Source organism: Bubalus bubalis, chromosome 6, assembly GCF_019923935.1.
Source record: "Bubalus bubalis isolate 160015118507 breed Murrah chromosome 6, NDDB_SH_1, whole genome shotgun sequence".
Taxonomy (NCBI): domain Eukaryota; kingdom Metazoa; phylum Chordata; class Mammalia; order Artiodactyla; family Bovidae; genus Bubalus; species Bubalus bubalis.
This window is the reverse complement of record NC_059162.1, coordinates 48,379,939-48,402,752: the sequence shown is the minus strand read 5'-3', so window position 1 is coordinate 48,402,752 and position 22,814 is coordinate 48,379,939. Positions and strand designations below refer to the sequence as shown.

Here is a 22,814-nt window from a genome sequence, read left to right as displayed (position 1 = left end):
GTCTGATTCCTAGCGACCCCATGGACTGCAGCCTAGGCTCCTCCATCCATGGGATTTTCCAGGCAAGAGTACTGGAGTGGGGTGCCATTGCCTTCTCTGGAACTACAGTCTATGAGGTGCCAAAGAGTCAGACATGACTTAGCGACTAAGCAACCAAGAGTATTGAGTAAAACCATAGCTGCAGGGCCTCCAGTGTCACATGGCTGCTCCTTATCTAGCAGGGAGAAGACATAAGGATGTAGGAAATGCTTCGTGCATTCATTCATCTAAGTCACTGAGAGCCTGCTGAGTATCAGATATTATTCAGGAGATGGGGAAGAGGCAACAGAGTTGCTCAAACTCTACCCTCTGTGAACTGATGTTGTAAATATTTTCCAATTGAGATCATAGGGTAAAAGGACTTGGAGTGTCTCCTTACTTCAGTGAAGTTATGAGGGCAAGGTGTAGTGGGGAAGGGAAGCCGAACATAATTTCAGAGGGTTGGTGTGGGAGGCTGACTAATGGTCCCCTAAAGATGTCCACATCCTAATTGCCAGAATCTGTGAATGTGCAGCCTTACATAGCAAAAGGGACTTTGCAGATGCGATTATCCAGCTGGACCCAGTGTAATCACAGAAGTCCTTATAATGAAGGGAGAGGGAGGCATGAGAATCAGAGGAGAAGGGACAAGAGATATGGCTGGCAGTGATGGGCTCACAGACTGGAGACCAGGAGATAAGGAAAGTGGGCAACCTCGTTCCTGGAAAAGGAAAGAAACAGACCTCCTGGGAGCCTCCAGAAGGAAGGTGGGCATGCCAATGCTTTCATTTTAGCTCTTTAAGACACATTCTGGACTGACCTCAGGACTATAAGAGAACAAATTGTGTTGCTTTAAGCCACTGAATTTGAGGAAATTTGTTACAGCAGCAATATAAACTAATAAAGTTGCTAAATTGGCTATATAGAGACTATTTTTTTTTATTTTAAAAAGATTATTTATAAACAGAAAGGTTATTAAGATTATATGAGTGTAGACCGTTAGACTGTAAGGTTTATTTCTGCTCTATCTAATCCAATAATCTCATTTTTTAAAGGATGAGAAAAAGTATTGCCAAGATTTTCCTTATTCAAACTGATTATTAGAACTTTTGATTAGAAGCTATAATGCAGCAGCAGGATTCATAATAGCCTCAAAATAACCCAAATGTAATCAATGATAGAATGGAGAACGGCTTTATAATCCCACAATGGAATACTATATAGCAATGAGAATGTTTGAATCACAATTATAAGTAAATATGGATGAATTGCATGAACTTATTTTTGAGCAAAAGAAAGTCCAATACAAAAAGTCAATACTACATGATTCTATTTACCTAAAATTCAAAAACAGGTAAAACTAATCTATGATGTTGAAAGTTACCTTGGAGAGGGGTGAGAGTAATACTGAGGAAGGGCTAGATGGAGGCTTCTGTGGAGCTGGCCTTGTTCTGTTGCTTGATTTCAGTGCTGGTCACATGGGTGAGTTTGCATTGTGAAACTCATGTGGTTTGGACAAACTTCTGTATGCTGTACATCAATGAAAAACTTACTTAAAATAAAACTTATGAATGTATGGCCCCAAGGGTTGTTTTAACCATAGTTTGATTTAAATACTAAGAGCTCTTAGCAGGAAAATAATGAACACCCCCCACCCACCCCGTTGGTCTCTTCTTGGATCCATCACCCCAGAGCAAAGCCTACAACCTGCCCTGGCTTTAGAATATTGCATTTAATAATTGGCCCTAATGCATCTGAAACACTTGCTTTGTGTTATACTTATTAACCTCTCTCCTCCTCTTCCCCTAGAACACATTATTTCCAAGCTAGGGTTTAAAAATATTGTTCAATTATTGGTAGGTAATCTAGGCTGAAAGGAGAATCTTTAATAAATTAATGATAATTAACAATTGCCTAATTATGATTCTATGGAAGAACAAAGCCTTCTGATGTGCTTGCAATTGTGTCTACTTGGGACGCCCCTTATTCTGAGGGGGCTGCAGGTAGAAAGATAAGACTAGAGTCTGACTAATAAGACCCTACACACTAGATATTCTGGGAGGAGAATTTTTACAAGGCTGTTTAGTTCCTTTATAGAATAGTGAACAACTTAAATACTAAACCATCTGTAGATTAAATGGTTTAAATAACAAACATTTAAGTAATAGATATCCTATAGGTTCCATGGAAAAAGCTAATTTCCTATAACAAATATGATTTCCAAGATATGGGATCCTGACATAATTTTTGATTTCCTGGTAAGAAACCAAAAAGTCATAGTGCATAGTTAAATATCTTTGGGGAACTTCTTGCTCTGTAGCAAACACTGAGGAGAACAGCAATTAAATGTAAATACTTCTTTACTCTTCCAAGCTACTGTTCCTTGTTTATTCTGTTCTTGAGGTCACTGCAGTGTGAGTATGCAACGTCCTCTTATCTTTGCTGAGGGGGAGAGCCAGCACCCTGTTTAGAATTTTCAAAGTACTTATATCAACAAGATTACTAAGGCCACTGTGACCTCCAGCATTTCTGTAATTTTACCTAAAGGCTGAAAGAAGATTTGGAGGGTGCTTGTAATTGTAAGTCATGATTTTAAGGGAGCCAAAATCATAAAGTTGTATATTGACTTAATACAGTTTATTTTTGGCAACTAACTTCCTACCAAAAGGAAAAAAAGAATGAAAGTTTCTGCTCAACTCTGATGGACAGTATTAACAAGAGGAACAACAACAACTACATTACCTTAAAAACATTAAACAAATATATAAAAAACACAGTGCTAACTGATAGCTAATAAAGAGAAAACAATGATGCCCTTAATTTTAGGTCAAAGCTGTGGCAGCATTTTATGTCAAATTAGTTAAATAATAAAAAAAAAAATTATTTCATGCACTACTTTATTCATATTAGTACTTATGTTAAAAAATTAGGAGAAATTTTGTGACAATGATATGCACTATTAGAGAACAAAGGAAACAGGAGAACATCATGGACTGCATAAAATTAATACATTTTAATTTAAAAAATATTCTCTTTATCATCTCCTCACTGTTAAAGTTCTAAAATACTCATTGATATTCTAGTGTAAGAGCTTTCAAAATAAAATCGCCTTCCTTCTATCTATTCTTTCTCTCCTTCAGCAGTGAGTGAGGTGTGGTACTGGACTCAGGTTCTTCTCAATATGGATACAAAACATCATGGATTTTATTCAAATACAGATTCTCAGTAGGTTTGGGATTGATCCAGTGTTGGTCCTGGAGTTGGTTAGAATATGTGCTCCTAATAAGCTTCTAAGTGATGCCAATGCTGGTCACCTTGGACCACACTTGGAGTAGTAAAATTCAGAAAGAACAGTCCATCCTTAAAGGATTCGTAGTCTACTTAGAGCCACTTCTAGCCTCCACTGTGGTTCAAAATTTTCAGCCTATTTTTCATATTATGTATACAGCCCAGATGGCATCAAGAACTTCTTCCTCCTCTCAGGATCTAGATAAAATTAGATCAAAACACATTCCTAATTCTATAACCTCTGAAAACCCAGAGACTTTCCACAATTTATGGAATGAGCCTGGAGGGGAAACTTGGTCCTTGTATAATTTCCACAAAGATGTCATTGCTTGTAGACAGCATTCTGAGGACACTTTCTGTTTATAAAGACAGGACAAGACAAGGGAGGACTTGAACTGTTACAAGTACAAATACTCTGAAAGGAAATGTGGGCTCCTATGTCTACAGCATTAGTCCCAGATCTGGACCTTTTTATTACCTGAAGTGCTGTGTTCATCCTGCTCTACATGCTCTTGGGCCGCCTGTTAGTTCATGCTTCTTAAGTTAGGGAAGGAGCCAATATTTGAGCTGAATCTGATCAGACCAGAACATACTTGTGGTTGAACAGGTTGGGTTTATCACTCATGACAGAAAAGAAGGATGCTCACGACGGGGGACTGCGCCTCTCAGTAAGATGGTGTTAGAAAGGGCTTATTGTGGGACTGGAGTTTGGGTTGATTTCAGGAGAGTTTGAGGAAGTGGGGTTTTCTTGAGAGTGAATGTTGTCAGGAAACAGGTACTTCTATGATTGGATAGGATTAAGAAATCTTAACTCAAAGGAAAGAAGACCAGTTGGAGGCTACACTGCAATGGGTAAAGCAGCAGCATTCACTTATATCAGCCAGGGTAAGAGGATGTTAGGCCATTTTTGTGGTTTGAACACTGTTCATGTTATGTCTCTGTGCAGATATGGTTATCCAGTGGCCTTGTTTTTGTCCTGACCCAGCACAGTCAAAGAACAGCCTTGTCTCTTGCTGATGTTTTATGAAACTGTGCTCAACGGTAGAGCCCCAGGGTGCAGCTGATAGCAACAGGCCAGTGCCTAGGGGTCAAGGGCTGGTCCTCCTTTTCTCTGTGAATTTGAGAAGAAAAATATCATTAGCCTTGCTTTTTTTCCTCTGAGAAGTGTAACACGGGACACTGTTCAAGATACACTACTGAGAACAATAAGAAAATAAATAATGAGTTTTAAGCTGTAGAGCAACATGATTTAGAATCATGTGTGGAGAATGGACTGTCGAGGACGAATTGGAGGAGGAAGACTAAAAGGAAGGAGCAAAAGTTCATTTTTATTCATTTATTTCTTCATCAGCGTTAGTCACTCAGTCGTATCTGACTATTTGTGATCCCGTGGCTGTAGCCTGCCAGGCTCCCCTGTCCATGGGATTCTCCAGGCAGGAATACTGGAGTGGGTTGCCATTTCCTTCTCCAGGGGATCTTCCCAACCCAGGAATTGAACCCAGGTCTCCTGCATTACAGGCAGATTATTTACTGTCTGAGCTACCAGGGAAGCTCATTTCTTCATCAAATTATTATTAAATACCTACTGAGTGCCAGGCACTGTGCTGGATTTTGGGACTGTCATGGTGAATGAGACAGCCCCTCCCTCAAGAGCCCTCAGTTTCACAAGGATGAGAAACAGGAACGGGGCACAGCATGACGAGCACTGTGATAGGGCAGCTCTCAGGGGAGGCTGCTAATCCAGACCTGGAAGTGGAGGAAGGCTCCTGGAGAAACCAATTATGAGTTGGAAAAGACAGGTGCGAGGAGAGGGAAAATGGGAAGCATGTTTCAAAAAGAGTAAGGCGCTTATTTGGGCAGGTGTAAGACATTAGGCTGGCTGAATTCGCTCAGTCGTGTCTGACTCTTTGCGACCCTACAGACTATAGTCCACCAGGCTCCTCCATCCATGGGATTTTCCAGGCAAGAATACTGGAGTGGGTTGCCATTTCCTCCTCCAGGGGATCTTCCTGACCCAGGGATTGAACCCAGGTCTCCTGCATTGCAGGCAGATGCTTTAACCACCAAGCCACCAATTGCAAAGTCCAGGCAAGAAGCGATGAGGGTCTGGATTAGTGCAAAGAAGGTGGTAAACAAGAGAAGGTGCTGAGAAAAGGAGAGATGAAATGTGGGAGGTGATGGAAATGGGGCAACTGAGAAGACTCCCATATTTCTGCTTGGGATAATGCCACTAGTAAGGTTAGGGGAATAAGATTTTTGTGGGTGTGTTGGTGTACTTTGGGGAAATACAATCATTTTTGCACAAGCTGTGTTTACAGTCCTATGAAACACCTAGATGAAGTTAAGGAGGCTTTAGAGGTAATAGCTCAGAATGCTTTGTTCTAAATAAAAGTATGGGAGACATTGGATAAAGGCAATAAGAAAGCTACAGGCAGGATGAAATTATCTAGGTGGGGTACAAAATCTTCAAAAAGCAGCAATATAAAGGGTTAGGTAGAGTGAGTTAAACTTGTACAGCTGGTGTGACCATCACAAATTTAGGGTACAAATATGATCACATCTTTTGCTTAACAAATTGATTGAGTCCATATTAGCAAAGGATTTCCCCGTCATTTTCATCCTCAAAAATGTCTATTAATGTCAGGTCCTGATTTAGCCCAAGGATCAGGAGGTTTGTTGGTCAGTCTGCTTCCAAGCATCAAGTGGAGAGCGCATTGGAGTCTTATAAGTTCTTTGCCTTTGTTTCTTCAGTCACAGGGTGTTACCACTGAAGACTAATCCTGAAGTTTGATCGATGATGTTAGGATGCCCTTGCTGGCCTGTCAGATGATGGTTCAAAACCACAGTGTTGTGTATTAGGGTCATTTGTTGTTGTTTAGTTGCTCAGTTCTATCCAACTCTTTTGTGAACCAATAGACTGTAGCCCTCCAGGCTCCTCTGTTCATGGGATTTCCCAGGCAAGAATACTGGAGTGGGTTGCCATTTCTTTCTCCAGGGGAACTTCCGGACAAAGGTTGGAACCTGAGTCTCCTGCATTAGCAGACAAATTCTTTATCAATGAGTTATCAGGGAAGCCCTATTAGGGTCCTAGCTACTTTTAATTCCCACTTAAACTCACTAATTTTCCCCAACATGCAACATCACTGGCAGGATGGCTGGAGAGAAAATTCTTCCACCCTGTGCTGAAGACAATGTACCCACCTTCTACCTCCATGAATTCTGAAGTCCTTGCATGACTGTATCTTATTTTCCTGGTATATTCAGCTCTTGGAATCCTTGGCATGACTCCTCTAGCAGTCTTTAATCAGAACTCTTTGATGGATCCTTACAGATTTTTCTGACTTGGAGATTGGACTTTGGGGCTCTGATGTCTTTTTCTCAAGGCCTTGAGTTCCTAGAAGGTTCTGAGTCACCTCTTCCCCAGTGTCCAGCTCTGCACATCAATGGGAGAGACAGTTTTTGCTAAGACAAAAAAGTAAGTCATTTGTTCTGGAATGATGCTTGTGTACTTGCTCTATATTTGCATAACTAAGTGACCCTTTTCCAGACCAAGAAACCCAGATTCTATCAAATTGTATAAAGGTAAAAAAAAAAAAAAAATACTGGAGGGTAGATATCCTGCTTTATTAACAGTGGAGAAGGGAAGTTAAGAAAATAGGACAGACTGTGGCAAGGAAATTGGGAGTTTTAAGGAAGAGAATAATCAATACTTTCCATCTTTACCAGATTAAATAAGTGAAGACCGAGAAGGATCCATTGGGTTTGGACTTGGAATCATTGCTGGGTAGACACATGGCTGCAGTGGTTTGAAGAGTGAATGAAAGTAGAGACAGTAAGTCTACACTTTTTTTTTTTTTTAATAAGAACCTTGGTTGTGAAACCAAAGTGAGAAAGGATAAAGTAGGGGTAGTGGTGATATAGGAGGTAGACTTCCTGAGAGCTGATGAGGGTGGATCCAAGGAATTCCAACCTCACTTTATGTAATACTTTAGAAATTTTGAGTTAACTGAAGGCCTGGTGTTATGTGATCAACTATTGAAATGCCAAAATGATAAAATGAGTTATTTTTTAAAAATAACTTTATATTTTAGAATAATTTTTGTTGTAAGCTCCCATCCAAGAAACACAACATTTTGTCATCATGTCTCTTAGCCTTTTCTTGGCTTTGACAATGTCTTGGATGTCCCTAGATTTTGATGAACTTAACAGTTTTGAGCAGTACTGGTCAGGTATTTTTTGTAAAATGCCTAGATCATCTTGGATTTGTCCAGTGCTTTTCATGATTAGACTAGGGTTGTGAGTTTTGGACAAGAAGACTCCAGAATGTCATTTTAATCACATCATGTCAAAGGTACATACCATTAATGTGACTCATCACTGTTGATATCGACCTTGATCACCTGAATGAAGCATCATTTTTCAGGTTTCTCCCCTTTTAACATTACTCCCTGTATACCCCACTCCTCATACAGCCCAATTTGGATGGATATCACTATGCACAGCTTACACTCAAGGAATGAGGAGACAGGCTCCATCTCTGTGTGAGTAGAGTATCTACACAGATTATGAAGAAATCTTCTGAACCACAGACTTTTCTTTCCAAGGTAAGTGAATTTTTAGTTTTCCTGTAAAAGACTCAATTATTTCATGCCTTGGTTTCTAAGATTAAACCTGTGAGATAGATTTCATTCAGGAAGTTAACTATTTGGTTCATATTTTTCAATACAGATTAATACGCTGACAGTAGCAGAAGATGAGAGCAATGAAGAGCCTCACAAAAATAACATCGCAAGTGTCTTATGCACATGTTTCTTGTACTAGTCATTAACATTTCCATAGGCCAAGAAAAAAGTCATTTAATAGGAACTGCTGATAACAGTGATTTGAATAACATGAAGCTAAAGGACTGAATCAACATCTTTGGTGCTTTTTATTTTCTAATGTCTAAATAGAACAGTTTGAAAAATCAAGGTTAGTTTCAGGTCCTTATAATTAGCCCTGAGAATGAAAGAGAAACCACAGAATAAAACAAACTGGTTGTGTTAAGCAGCGGCAGTAGTTTATCTAGTTCTGTCACTTACTAGTTGTGTAAGCTATGGCATATTACTTAACCTCTGTAAGCCTCAATTTTCTAAACTATAAATTAGAAAAATAGTAATGCCTACATAATTTTTGAGGTTTAAGTTACACAACATATCTCAAAATATATTTGTAACCTATAAAACTGCACTAGTTTGCTCAGGCTACGAATTCCTGGGGCTGACACCCAGCCACGGTGTGCTGTATAGACTTTTACACCTAATGTTTATTAGGTTGGTCAGAACCCAAGCTGCACTGCTGCTGCTGCTAAGTCACTTCAGTCGTGTCCGACTCTGTGCCACCCCATAGACGGCAGCCCATCAGGCTCCTCTGTCACCGGGATTCTCCAGGCAATAACACTGGAGTGGGTTGCCATTTCCTTCTGCACAAGCTGCACTCAGATCAGTCGCTCAGTCGTGTCTGACTCTCTGCAACCCCATGAATTGCAGCACGCCAGGCCTCCCTGTCCATCACCAACTTCCGGAGTTCACCCAGACCCATGTCCATCGAGTCAGTGATGCCATCCAGCCATCTCATCCTCTGGCGTCCCCTTCTCCTCCTGCCCCCAATCCCTCCCAGCATCACAGTCTTTTCCAATGAGTCAACTCTTCGCATGAGGTGGCCAAAGTACTGGAGTTTCAGCTTTAGCATCATTCCTTCCAGAGAAATCCCAGGGCTGATCTCCTTCAGAATGGACTGGTTGGATCTCCTTGCAGTCCAAGGGACTCTCAAGAGTCTTCTTCAACATATTTTGACTCTCACTACTGCTAGCTGCTTGTGAGCTGCACAGAGATCCTGCTTCCTCCTGGCCCTCACAGTCATTTACTTATGTACTGTTGGGACAACCACAGTATCTGGACCTTGCTACCTGTGAATAATTAAGATGCTGTGTTGCTTTGGAGATCTGGGGGTGAGGATTTTGAAAGGTAATTTTTCCTCTTGCAGAACATGTACCTGAAATGGTTGGGTCAGAAGCCAAGTCTGTATAGCCCTTCCCAGGCTGTGGCTCTGTGGATCCCCATCTGTTGGTATGAACATTTAAGGCAGTGGACAGATTTAGTGTTTGGCAAAGGTAGTTTTGTTCATTTCCTTGGCTTCCTTTTGTTAAAATGTTACCCAAAGTACTGTACACATGAGGGAAATTATGTGCCTGAATAATTTCTTAAGTATAAGCAAGTTAGATATAGAAAGCAAACAGAAATTCCAAGCCAGGGGACTTCACTGGTGGTCCCGTGATTAAGACTCTACCTTCCCGTGCAGGGGTGTGGGTTTGATCCCTGGTTGGGAAGCTAAGATCCCACATGCCTCTCACCCAAAGAAACCAAAACATAAGAAACAGAAACAAGATTGTAACAAATTCAATAAAGACTTCAATAAAAAAACATTCCAAGCCATAGTTGAACTGAGTTAGGAAATAGCTGCTCCAGGAAATTACATGACACCAGTAAATAAGAATAACATTGAAGAGCATCTCTTCAAACATGTTACCTATAACTTGAAGTCACTTAATTGAATCAATTCCATTTTTGCTGGAAAAAAATGTGTAATGGTTTTGGAAGAAATATTTAATAATATAATTTTCAATCACATTTCATGTTTTGTTTTTCCAAGTCAGCATTTGTCAAAAGAGTTCAGTTTCTGATTTGTAAAATTGTATCAATTGTCTGAGGTTGAACACAAATATTTTTTAACAATTGCAAATCACTTATTAATGTGGGTTTTGTTATTGTTGTTGTCATTATTTTTTTGTCATGCTTTGTGACACAGAATCTTAGTTCTCTGACCAGAGATGTAATGTGGGCTATGGCAGTGAAAGCACCAAGTCCTAACCAGTGGATTGCCAGGGAATTTCCTTAATGTGTTTATTTTTAAGGTTATCACTTTGGGGAAAAAGTCATTATATATTGTATTTTGGTATTAAAATTTGAAATCGATGGTCCATAAGGAAAAACAAGAACATTTCCACGTCCTTCTTATTGCTTAATGTTAAAAATTTGATTTTCCTTTCAAGTATGTATGCTGCTATTTTGGGGTAAGAATAAAAAACTCAGTTCACCATTCCAGAACCTGATGATTTTCCTTCCATGAGTTACAAGTCTTATAGTATTAAAACTATTCTGAAGTTGTTACTGGATAATGTTTGGACTATCAACTTATATTTTTATATTATAACTAAGATTTTTAAACTGTAAGTGTCATTTAATTTTCTGAAGCATATCCCTTGATAGTATCAAATTTTAATTTTATTAAGGAAAAAAACTGGAGTTGAAGCTAGCCATGAAATCCACTGAATGGGGCTTCCACAGTAGCTCAGGTGGTAAAGAATCTGCTTGCAATGCAGGAGACCTGGCTTTGATCCCTGTGTCAGGAAGATCCCCTGGAGAAGGGAATGGCTACCCATTGCAATATTATTGCCTAGAGAATTCCATGAACAGAGCATCCTGGTGGGCTACAGTACATAGGATTGAAAAGACTTGGCTATAACTAAGTGACTAACACTACGCTACTATGAACCAATGCATTATCTGGATGTCTTTAATTTGTGCAGGAGCCCAAAATTTTAAAACCAGAAACATTCTTAGAAATCATCTTGTACTTATAATAGGAAAGAATCTAAAAAAGAATTTATATATATGTATAACTGAATCACTTTTCTATACACAGGAAACTAACACAACGTTGTAAATTCACTATATTTCAATAAAAGTTAAAAAAAAATCTTGTAATTTGCATCTTATTACAATCAAGGAAATGGAATTCCATGAGTTAAGCAACTTGTGCTTAACCACAGAGCTGCTCCCAGGAAAACCAAGCTGGTTCAATGTCCCGGGTTCTCTGTGCTGTATCCACAGCTTCCTACCTGTGCTGATTAGGATACTGTTTAATCCCAGAGAGAATCCAGTGCCTCCAGGTTGTAACTGGTTGTAACTGAAACAGCCAGCTTCAGTCCTTGTGCAGCTTAATGAAACGAGCCAGCAGGACTTAAACTGGCTGGCTGTGTTAGAAGTAATATTTTATTATTGCAAGTAATATGTTTAAATGTATTAAAGCTATGAATGATTATAGTAGTATGCTTTTTGTTGCAAGTGATAAAATCCCAAATAGAACCAAGGCAAAAGGAGGATGATGTTAGAATTCCGGGGTATTGCACATGATTGAATGAAGAAGTGCATCACCAGATCAAGGATGAAGCTGTCTTTAAGAATAATCTGAACAGAAACTGAATGCTGCTGGGATTCTTGTCTTTGTTTCTTCCCCTTCTATAAGCTTTCACTTTGAACTTGTGGGAATGGGTGGGGAGGGTAGGAGGACAGGCAGAAGAAGAATCTGCTACACAAAAATCAAGAACTTTTAGGGGGGATCAGTCAAAACGAAATTCAGATTCAGTTTTGCAAGCTTAACTTGGGTTATCTAACAGCTCAGAAGGGATAAAGATCTGCTCAATAGTAACTCTCAGGCTTTTTGGGGTAGAATTACGTGTAATGAGGTATATAAGGCACTTAGCATAGCAGCTGGCCTATAGTAGCTATTTAGTACATAGTATTGTTATTATTATAAATTTAAGATATTATTTGATGAAAGTATTTCTTGCCTGCTATTCAATCATCCCCTTAGCTGAAAAGCCAGCATACAAAAAGTGCAAAGGTCAGCTTTAATAGATTATAAGATGCCATTAATTATGAGTCATTATTTTATGTACTGCTGCAAAAGGAAATATACTGCCAATCTACTATGGCTCACTTTTTTATTACTTGAAGTTTTTATTTTACAGTCCTTACAGAAGTTTTTTTCTAGAGTTATGTAGGTGTACATAATCAAGTATCACTCTTGTGCACATATAAACAGGAAGATAGAACCTGTTTATATGTGCACACGAAATAACTCAAGCAGTCCTAGAGCAACTCACATTTTGTGTCTGTCAACTGTGAATCATATATCAACCCAGAGGCATTGGTGTCTGTTTTTCCACATATTTCATCACATCAGTGAGACAGCATTTCTTTAAAAAAAACAAAAAAACAATGATGCTCCACTAATATTAGAATTCTCGACTTTTTCCAAGTTGCTAATACCTTTTCTGACATTCTGCAAATCTTGATACTGCTACATTCATATCTCCACCAGAAATCAAGTCCAAGGAAAATAACCAAATTTATGCACATGCAAGCCACATTAGTCTTGTCTGCTGCCTGGCCAATGGCCAACAGAAGGTGCTGTCTATGGTGTAAAGCTTTTTGATTTCAGAGATGATTAAAATGTAAAAAATAAGGGCATCTCAGAACAGTTATAGAAATGGTAGATGGTCTACATCATTACAAGTTCCTCACTTAGCAAAAAAACTCATCCTAAAATTATTTGTATAGAGAATTCATTGAGTACATTAAGATCTTTGAATAACCACTCTTTAGACTGTATAGAATGAGGTATACTGGTACCAATCACATTTTATTTTTTACATCAACAGACAATGGGCGGCTGAGCTTTTAGGCTAAAAACAAGTTGCCATGGGTTAAGGGATGGTTTTCTTCCTTTTTATTAACAACCTACTCACAGAGAGACAAGTCAGTGCCATTTGAAGACATTTGAAAACTGCAACTTTTTTCTTGCCAAGATTTGTTGTTATACCTAAAAATTAAGCAACAGCAAGGTTTCAAGGTGTTTTAAAAGAATAATTCCCTTCAATTTTCAACTTGAGAGCATAGCTCAAATTCAGAAAAAAAAATCTTATAAAATTTCATAAACTTACTTTCTTTCCTCAAAATACTCTTTTAAAAAAAATTGATATACTATACACAGGAGCTACCCCATGCCCCGACGCCGGAGGCCAGGGGCGGCAGCCGGGAGGAACAACCCACCCCCGAGGCCAGGGGCGGCAACGACAGGAATTACCCCGCGTTGGAGGTCAGGGGCGGCGGCTGGGAGGAGCTACCCCACGCCCCCACGCCGAGGCCAGGGGCGGCAGCCTGGAGGAGCAACCCAGGCCGGAGGCCAGGGGCGTCGACGAGAGGAGTTACCCCGAGCTGTGGCAGCGCGGGCGCAGGAGGGCCTAGAGGAGCTATCCCACATTGAAGGTCAGGAAGGGCGGCGGTGAGGAGATACCCCTCGTCCAAGGTAAGGAGCAATGGCTGCGCTTTGCTGGAGCACCGTGAAGAGATACCCCACGCCCAAGGTAAGAGAAACCCAAGTAAGACGCTAGGTGTTGCAAGAGGGCATCAGAGGGCAAACACACTGAAACCATACACACAGAAAACTAGTCAATCTAATCACACTAGGACCACAGCCTTGTCTAACTCAAGGAAACTAAGCCATGCCCCTGGGGCAACCCAAGACCTGCGGGTCATGGTGGAGAGGTCTGACAGAATGTGGTCCACTGGAGAAGGGAATGGCAAACCACTTCAGTATTCTTGCCTTGAGAACCCCATGAACAGTATGAAAAGGCAAAAAGATAGGATACTGAAAGAGGAACTCCCCAGGTCAGTAGGTGCCCAATATGCTACTGGAGATCAGTGGAGAAATAACTCCAGAAAGAATGAAGGGATGGAGCCAAAGCAAAAACAATACCCAGCTGTGGATGTGACTGGTGATAGAAGCAAGGTCTGATGCTGTAAAGAGCAATATTGCATAGAAACCTGGAATGTCAGGTCCATGAGTCAAGGCAAATTGGAAGTGGTCAAACAAGAGATGGCAAGAGTGAATGTCGACATTCTAGGAATCAGCGAACTGAAATGGACTGGAATGGGTGAATTTAACTCAGATGACCATTATATCTACTACTGCAGGCAGGAATCCCTCAGAAGAAATGGAGTGGCCATCATGGTCAACAAAAGAGTCTGAAATGCAGTACTTGGATGCAATCTCAAAAACGACAGAATGATCTCTGTTTGTTTCCAAGGCAAACCATTCAATATCAGAGTAATCCAAGCCTATGCCCCAACCAGTAATGCTGAAGAAGCTGAAGTTGAACAGTTCTATGAAGACCTACAAGACCTTTTAGAACTAACACCCAAAAAAGATGTCCTTTTCATTATAGGGGACTGGAATGCAAAAGTAGGAAGTCAAGAAACACCTGGAGTAACAGGCAAATTTGGCCTTGGAATACAGAATGAAGCAGGGCAAAGACTAATAGAGTTTTGCCAAGAAAATGCACTGGTCATAACAAACACCTCTTCCAACAACACAAGAGAAGACTCTGTACATGGACATCACCAGATGGTCAACACCGAAATCATATTGATTATATTCTTTGCAGCCAAAGATGGAGAAGCTCTATACAGTCAGCAAAAACAAGACCAGGAGCTGACTGTGGCTCAGACCATGAACTCCTTATTGCCAAATTCAGACTTAAATTGAAGAAAGTAGGGAAAACCACTAGACCATTCAGGTATGACCTAAATAAAATCCCTTATGATTATACAGTGAAGTGAGAAATAGATTTAAGGGCCTAGATCTGATAGATAGAGTGCCTGATGAACTATGGAATGAGGTTCATGACATTGTACAGGAGACAGGGATCAAGACCATTCCCATAGAAAAGAAATGCAAAAAAGCAAAATGGCTGTCTGGGGAGGCCTTACAAATAGCTGTGAAAAGAAGAGAAGGGAAAAGCAAAGGAGAAAAGGAAAGATATAAACATCTGAATGCAGAGTTCCAAAGAATAGCAAGAAGAGATAAGAAAGCCTTCCTCAGCGATCAATGCAAAGAAATAGAGGAAAACAACAGAATGGGAAAGACTAGGGATCAATTCAAGAAAATCAGAGATACCAAAGGAACATTTCATGCAAAGATGAGCTCGATAAAGGACAGAAATGGTATGGACCTAACAGAAGCACAAGATATTAAGAAGAGATGGCAAGAATACACAGAAGAACTGTACAAAAAAGATCTTCATGACCCAGATAATCACGATGGTGTGATCACTGACCTAGAGCCAGACATCCTGAAATGTGAAGTCAAGTGGGCCTTAGAAAGCATCACTATGAACAAAGCTAGTGGAGGTGATGGAATTCCAGTTGAGCTATTCTAAATCCTGGAGGAGGATGCTATGAAAGTGCTGCACTCAATATGCCAGCACATTTGGAAAACTCAGCAGTGGCCACAGGACTGGAAAAGGTCAGTTTTCATTCCAATCCCAAAGAAAGGCAATGCCAAAGAATGCTCAAACTACTGCACAATTGCACTCATCTCACACGCTAGTAAAGTAATGCTCAAAATTCTCCAAGCCAGGCTTCAGCAATATGTGAACCGTGAACTTCCTGATGTTCAAGCTGGTTTTAGAAAAGGCAGAGGAACCAGAAATCAAATTGCCAACATCCGCTGGATCATGGAAAAAGCAAGAGAGTTCCAGAAAAACATGTATTTCTGCTTTATTGACTATGCCAAAGCCTTTGACTGTGTGGATCACAATAAACTGTGGAAAATTCTGAAAGAGATGGGAATACCAGACCACCTGATCTGCCTCTTGAGAAATTTATATGCAGGTCAGGAAGCAACAGTTAGAACTGGACATGGAACAACAGACTGGTTCCAAATAGGAAAAGGAGTTCGTCAAGGCTGTATATTGTCACCCTGCTTATTTAACTTATATGCAGAGTACATCATGCGAAACGCTGGACTGGAAGAAACACAAGCTGGAATCAAGATTGCTGGGAGAAATATCAATAACCCCAGATATGCAGATGACACCACCTTTATGGCAGAAAGTGAAGAGGAACTAAAAAGCCTCTTGATGAATGTGAAAGTGGAGAATGAAAAAGTTGGCTTAAAGCTCAACATTCAGAAAACGAAGATCATGGCATCTGGTCCCACCACTTCATGGGAAATAGATGGGGAAACAATGGATTCTGGGCTCCAAAATCACTGCGGATTGTGACTGCAGCCATGAAATTAAAAGACACTTACTCCTTGGAAGGAAAGTTATGACCAATCTAGATACCATATTCAAAAGCAGAGACATTACTTTGCCAACAAGGGTTCATCTAGTCAAGGCTATGGTTTTTCCTGTGGTCATGTATGGATGTGAGAGTTGGACTGTGAAGAAGGCTGAGTGCTGAAGAATTGATGCTTTTGAACTGTGGTGTTGGAGAAGACTCTTGAGAGTCCCTTGGACTGCAAGGAGATCCAACCAGTCCATTCTGAAGGAGATCAACCCTGGGATTTCTTTGGAAGGAATGATGCTAAAGCTGAAACTCCAGTACTTTGGCCACCTCATGAGAAGAGTTGACTCATTGGAAAAGACTCTGATGCTGGGAGGGATTGGGGGCAGGAGGAGAAGGGGACGACAGAGGATGCGATGGCTGGATGGCATCACTGACTCGATGGACGTGGGTCTGGGTGAACTCCGGGAGTTGGTGGGGGACAGGGGGGCCTGGCGTGCTGCGATTCATGGGGTCGCAGAGAGTCGGACATGACTGAGCAACTGATCTGATCTGATCTGATATATAAAATAAAATGCACAGTTCTTAAAGGTATTGTTAAATGGCATAAACTCTTGTAAATACCACCCCAATCAAGAAAACAAATGTTTCTATCTTGACAAAAAGTTCCCTGGGCCTCTCTCCAATCAATCCTCCTATCCCTTTCAACATAATCTATCTTTTAACTTAAATCATGAGTTAACAACATATTGGAGTATTATAAAAAGAAAAAAGAAGAGAATCTTCATAAGTGGTCATGAGTTACACAGTCAAAAATTTGTGTCAAAACTTCAAATTAATTACTATGGCTACATTGTTTTATATAATACCCTATCTTCAAGTGACCTTTTTATTTTTAAAATGATTAATATTGACCTGAAGAATAAATAAAATATATACCCTAGTCACAAATTCAGGTGGAAATGTGATCACTTTCTAGCCAGACTGGATCAGATACCATGTGGTATCTCATTTCAGTTTGGGACTTTTTCACTATGTAGATTTACTTACCACATGACTGACTTAATATTGTATATTAGCTATAATAATTACTTTAAAATTCATTTTTCTTCGTTCATGATATAGTCATGTAAAATAATAACTGTGACTACTATTCCACTTTAAAAGTTACTGTCTGTATGAAACTGTGGGACTTCATTAGGAGTAATCCACTGTTTCCTTTGTCCTTTTGTGCTTTCTTTATTCCTCTGAATGTGATTCACAGGTAAAGACATGGGTAATAATCTACTTGTTTGATGTTGATATATATAAATATACTCAAGGGTGAAGAAAACTGGTGGGAATTGGGGTAGAGATAACAAGTAAAACAAAGCACAGTGTATTTACTTTGACACTACAACCACGCATTCATTCATTAAAAAAAAGTTTATTTATTTGTATTTTTGCTGCAGGCAGATTTTTAACCACTGGGCCAACAGGAAAGTTCCACATTCACTCATTTTTTATTGATTCTACAAATATGAGTGCTTTTGGTATTCCAGTCACTGTGCTAAGTAAGAGTCAGAGATACCTTCAAAGATGGAATAAAACACCCCCTCCTCTCATGAAAGTCATACTCTCCCAGGATCACAGACTCATGAGCAACTATTGATATAATACAGCCTGACAGGTGTGTGAATATTGTAGATGATGGGGAAATAGAAGGGAGTTGTCAACTCAGCCTCAGGAGGAGGCATGGGTGGGATTCAGAGCTGAAGAATGAATAACAATTCACCAGGCAAAGAGGTGGGAAAGTATTTTCTAAAAAAGGAGAAGCAGCTAAGAACAAAGTATCTGGTAATATGATCCCAATAGTAGGAACCCTTGCTATGCTTCTACTAGAAGTATGATGTTCCCTCTAAAAGCTTTTAATGAAGTTATAGTGAAGAAATTTCTGACCAACCTGTTTCAAAGGGCAATAAGAATCACATAAACACAGCAGGATTTTATCTGAAACAACCATAGACAACGTATCCTAGCCTAATCTTTTATTCTCAGATAGTTTTTATATTCCTAAGGAGGGAGACAGAGACAAAGAGACCCTTCCAAGCGGTAACAGTGCCACAAAAAAATTTTTTTTCTGTTTTCTCAGCTTGATTTTTCTCCTCACTAAACACAGAGTAAAACAAGTAAGTGAAAACAAAAGGGAAATACAGAGACTCTACCACAAAGTGACTTTTGTTCTGATGCAGATTGTGATAGACACTGGCCAACCAGTGCTTCTCTGTTCCAATTGCTGGGACATATATCACCTTCGTTGTGAAATTCTTGAAATGCAGGCAGGCAATCATATTTACTTCCATGATTTCAACAGACTGCCCACTACCAGAAGTGTGATCTTTCAAGACCTGTCTCCCTCATTTCACTGCAACCACAGATTCCTCGGGATCCACTGTCATACTTGGCACATAGTAAGGTGTTCAATAAATGCTTGTTAAGAATGAAAGCAGAGATCTACCTCCAGCCATCTCTGCCTGCAGTTTTCCTTCTCTTTCCCTTGCCCTGTGATGGGAGAACTCTAATACCATGGCCAAACCATGTTTTTCCTGGCCTGCCTCTGATAACCCTCCTGTCACCTGGCAGGACACTCATCACCCCATCCCAGGAAAAGCAGATGCCTCTCCCAGACTGGAGTTGGAGCTCTTGGAGGGTAGTGATATGTCTTACTTAGCCACGGAATTCCTAAGACCTCATCAAGTCACTAGCATATAGTAGGCGCTCCATAATTCTGTTGAATAAGCAACGGTTATGAAGAGTTTATAAACTTTGCAGTGAGTTTATTTGTATTAGCAAATGTTATTGAATTCCTAATTTGCCAGTACTGTTTTAGACATGGAGGACACTGAGGTGAACAAGACTGATAGGGCCCTGGCATCGTGGGAGTTAGAGTATTCTAGTGCAGACAGATAGTAAATGCGTCTGACTCTGTTTTTGATGTGTGACTGCCTACAGCTTTCAAGCCCTGCCCCACCCCCAGCCCACTCCCTCTGTCCCACCTCTGGGAAAGTGTGGACGTTCCCTCCCTTGTTGATACTGCAGAAACCCGCATGGTGCAGAGAACTCCAAGCCGGCCCCACCCCTTAACCATAGGAACACCAGAGCTGCTGGCCCCTGCCTTCATTCAGGTCGTTTTGAATTGCCCTGCTCCTCCCAGAAAGTCTCAGCTTGTGAGCCACAGACCCCATCAGACCCTCTTGGGGCCTGTGTGGCCTCAGCCCTCTGGACACATGAACCCATCTGGTGGCACTCAGGGGGAGGCAGAGCCTGCTCCCTGTGGGGCAATCACAAGTTGCAGGTCAGCAAATAAACGAGATTTCAGGTAATGGTAAATGACATGGGAAAAATACGATGGGACAGTGTGACAAACAGTAAGGGGTGGTGGGGGTTGAGGGGTGGGGAAAGGTGAGCTCCACAGATTTATGGTATGTGACCACCTAACCTTTTCGCCAGAACTCAACTTCACGTGGGGACTGCCAGCTGTCTCCCAGGGCTGATTCCCTTTGTCCATAATGAGAAAGAAATGATAACAATAATACTTCACTTGTACCTCTACCTTTGGTTGGGTACATGGCCTCTAAGAAATGACATTTCCTGGTCCCCCTTTTAGCTGGGAGCAGTCATGGGACTAAAGTCCAGCCAATGGTCTGAGCCCCACTCTCCTGACCATGTACAGACTTGGTGGCTAGGGCTCTGGTGGCCACCCTGGACCACAGAACGACCGGTGGGATCCAATCCACAAAACAGAAGGAGCTGGGAGGCTTACATTGAGGAGCCCACAGCTCTGTCTGTCTCCCTCTGCTTGAATGTCTACGAGTAAACCTCTTGTATCTTGTGAAGGACACTGAAATGTTAGGTTCTGTGCTCTTCTCATCTGAACAAATTGTAAGTCATGCATTTGTTGCACCTATCACTAGAGAACCTGTTCTCTTCTTTCTTATGGCCTTCACCAGCTCAGTTCTTTCTACTTGGCCCTGGTTTTTTTTCTTCTTTTCTCTTCCCTCCTATTTTCCCTAGTCTTTCTTTCTTATTATGAAAATTTCAAGTATCTTGATAGATTATCTACCAGTAATATAGAAATGAACTTTCATTATAAAGAATATAAAATACACGAAAATAGAACAGTATGCCAAATTCTTCTACCCACAACTCCATCTCATCAGTTATTAACCTATGGTCATGTCAGCCCCATCCATACCCCAGCTTCTTCCCCCGTCCTACATTATTTTGAAGCAAACCTAGACCATATATATAAATAAATATATATAAATAAAGTTTCAGGACTTTCTATGCACAAAAAGCTGGCAAATAAATCTTCTAGAAATAAAGCCAAACTTCTAACCTATGACTTCCTTCACTTCATGAAAATCGTCCTTTCACATAGTGTTCTGAAGTGTTGATCTTCCTAGCACGCCTCTTTGCCCCTCCTCCTTCCTTTCTTCCTCCCTTTCGCCTCTCTCTGTGCCTAATACATTTTCTACCTGTGGAGCCCCCACATTTTTTCTTATAAGAAAATTCAGATCTAAGTTTCCCAGTCACAGAAATATACTCTTTCTTTCAACTTTCAACCACCGAGAATCTATTCTGCAAGATGGCAGCATTGACTTATTTATAATTCCTTTACAAGTTTGGAGAAAAGGAGTTTTATAAAATTCACATATTCCCAAGCACCCGTCCCCCAATTCAGATAATAAAAACTAGTAATACACACTGACAAAATATATAATGAGTAAATAAATACACTTACAGTAGTAACCAAAATTAACTCTTGGGTCTTAGACAAAGTGTAAAACCCTAATGAAACTGAAGACTTCTTTTGATAACATTGATAAGGCATTGAACTTTTATGTAATGGACCTGGGTCATGGGGATGTTTTCTTACAAGGCAAGCTGAAACTTTTGATATTGCTCCTGTGTGAGAATCAAGCAATTTCTCACAGGCAGAATGTAACCAATTTTTTAGAGGGAGTACAGGTTATTTGGACAAGGTGGAGGCAGATCTTTCCACAGAAGGGTATGATTACAGTGTCAGTATCAAATTCTTACACGTTCTATTTGCTTTTGTTTTCTGGGTGAAAAATAAATTTGTGATTTGTACATGGTAACAGAACAAAAAGAACTATGGCCAGTCAACACCACTGACTTGATGTACTTTTGGAAACCTACTGTGTTCCTGAGCATTACAGACATATTTGTCCTCTGGGAAACTGTGGGAGGTACATGCTCCACAGCAGCCCTTCACGGTCACCAAACCATGACAGTGAACTTCACACGAATCAGGGAATGTGGCATTTCTTGTTACCTCGCATGATGAAAGAACGTGTAATTGTTGCACTCAGGGTTTACATAGTCTAGACATAGACTCAAAACTGAAGAGAGCAAAGGCCTGCTGCTTTCATCTCTGTGTTTTAATACTCAGCTTGTCAAGCCAGACCAATAGTGCCCAAGAACTATGAAGTAACTTACGAGTACTTATGAAGTAAGTAAATACAGAAAGCCTTTAGACAAAACCAGTAGCACAACTTACAGGAGTTCAGGTTCACTTAGCAAGTTGGCATTTAATGCCTCTTTTGTTCTTTACTTTTAGTGGTTCTTGAAAGCATTTTTACTTGTCTCATAGTCTTAATATGATCATTTTCCTTATCACACTCCCATTCACTTCAGAATTAGGAGTCAGAATTAGGGTCCTAGGATCCTCCCCAATATGCATGTGCAACTTTTTGTTAAGATGGATTTCCCCCCATAGAGGCCTGTGGGTGCATGTTCACACTTAATATGGGGTTGGACTCCCTCCCTTTTTGACCCCCCAGAAGCCTTCCTGCGCATGTGCAGACAGGGAAGTCTTCCTTGACCTTAGGAGTGGGTACCTTATCTCTTACTTCATAGCTTTTGCCACTAACGTTGTCCCCCAAGAGTCTGGATGAGAACAAAGCTTCAATTTTACTCCAGTTGACAAATACCAGCTGTCCAGCCCAGGGGCCCATCTGTCTCCTACCTTAATTTGACTTAAAATTGCAGACACAGAGTTGAATATTCCAGTCCACATACTACACACGATAAAGTGAACAGAAAGGTTTTCCCAGAAGAGTTAAAGAACTCTTTCTCGTGGGCTAGTGGTTTTAACTGGAGGTGAGAGGTTTATAGCTTCTTCTTTGGTCTTGGGAAAGCAACTATTTAGGAAAGTTGCATATATAAACAATATTGTTCTAGGAAAAGAAACACTGTTGGGGGCAGAGGAGTAGAGAAGGAGAGAAAGAGATCATGCTCTAACTAGACATTTATCCACATGTCTAGATATCATTGCACATTTAAATATTTAGAATTTTCAGTAGCATATGAATCCAAGAAAATTTACTGCATTAAGGTAGGCTTCAGATATTTGACATGTAGCTGGTATTTTCAAAGTGTGAGAAATATCAAGCTGACATTATGCTTTCTCTGTGATGATTACTTCCAAATGTCAGAGAGTAGAAACTTATTCATAGGACTTGAGGGCCTGAGGATACTGTCAATTTAAAA

General features: G+C 40.4%; 2 long non-coding RNA genes across 2 annotated transcripts; one reads left to right on the top strand and one right to left on the bottom strand.

Moving 5' to 3' along the window:
* Positions 1-4,004: 4,004 nt before the first annotated feature.
* On the bottom strand, positions 4,005-5,263 carry LOC123334047. Its single transcript, XR_006551790.1, has 2 exons — positions 4,893-5,263; positions 4,005-4,417 (listed from the first exon to the last, which is right to left on the bottom strand). It is a non-coding gene; the product is annotated as an uncharacterized LOC123334047 (long non-coding RNA).
* A 24-nt stretch (positions 5,264-5,287) lies between these two features.
* LOC102393576 lies at positions 5,288-8,305 on the top strand. The gene is made up of 5 exons (XR_329065.3): positions 5,288-5,544; positions 6,638-6,781; positions 7,033-7,138; positions 7,779-7,910; positions 8,035-8,305. It is a non-coding gene; the product is annotated as an uncharacterized LOC102393576 (long non-coding RNA).
* The last annotated feature ends 14,509 nt before the right edge of the window (positions 8,306-22,814 follow it).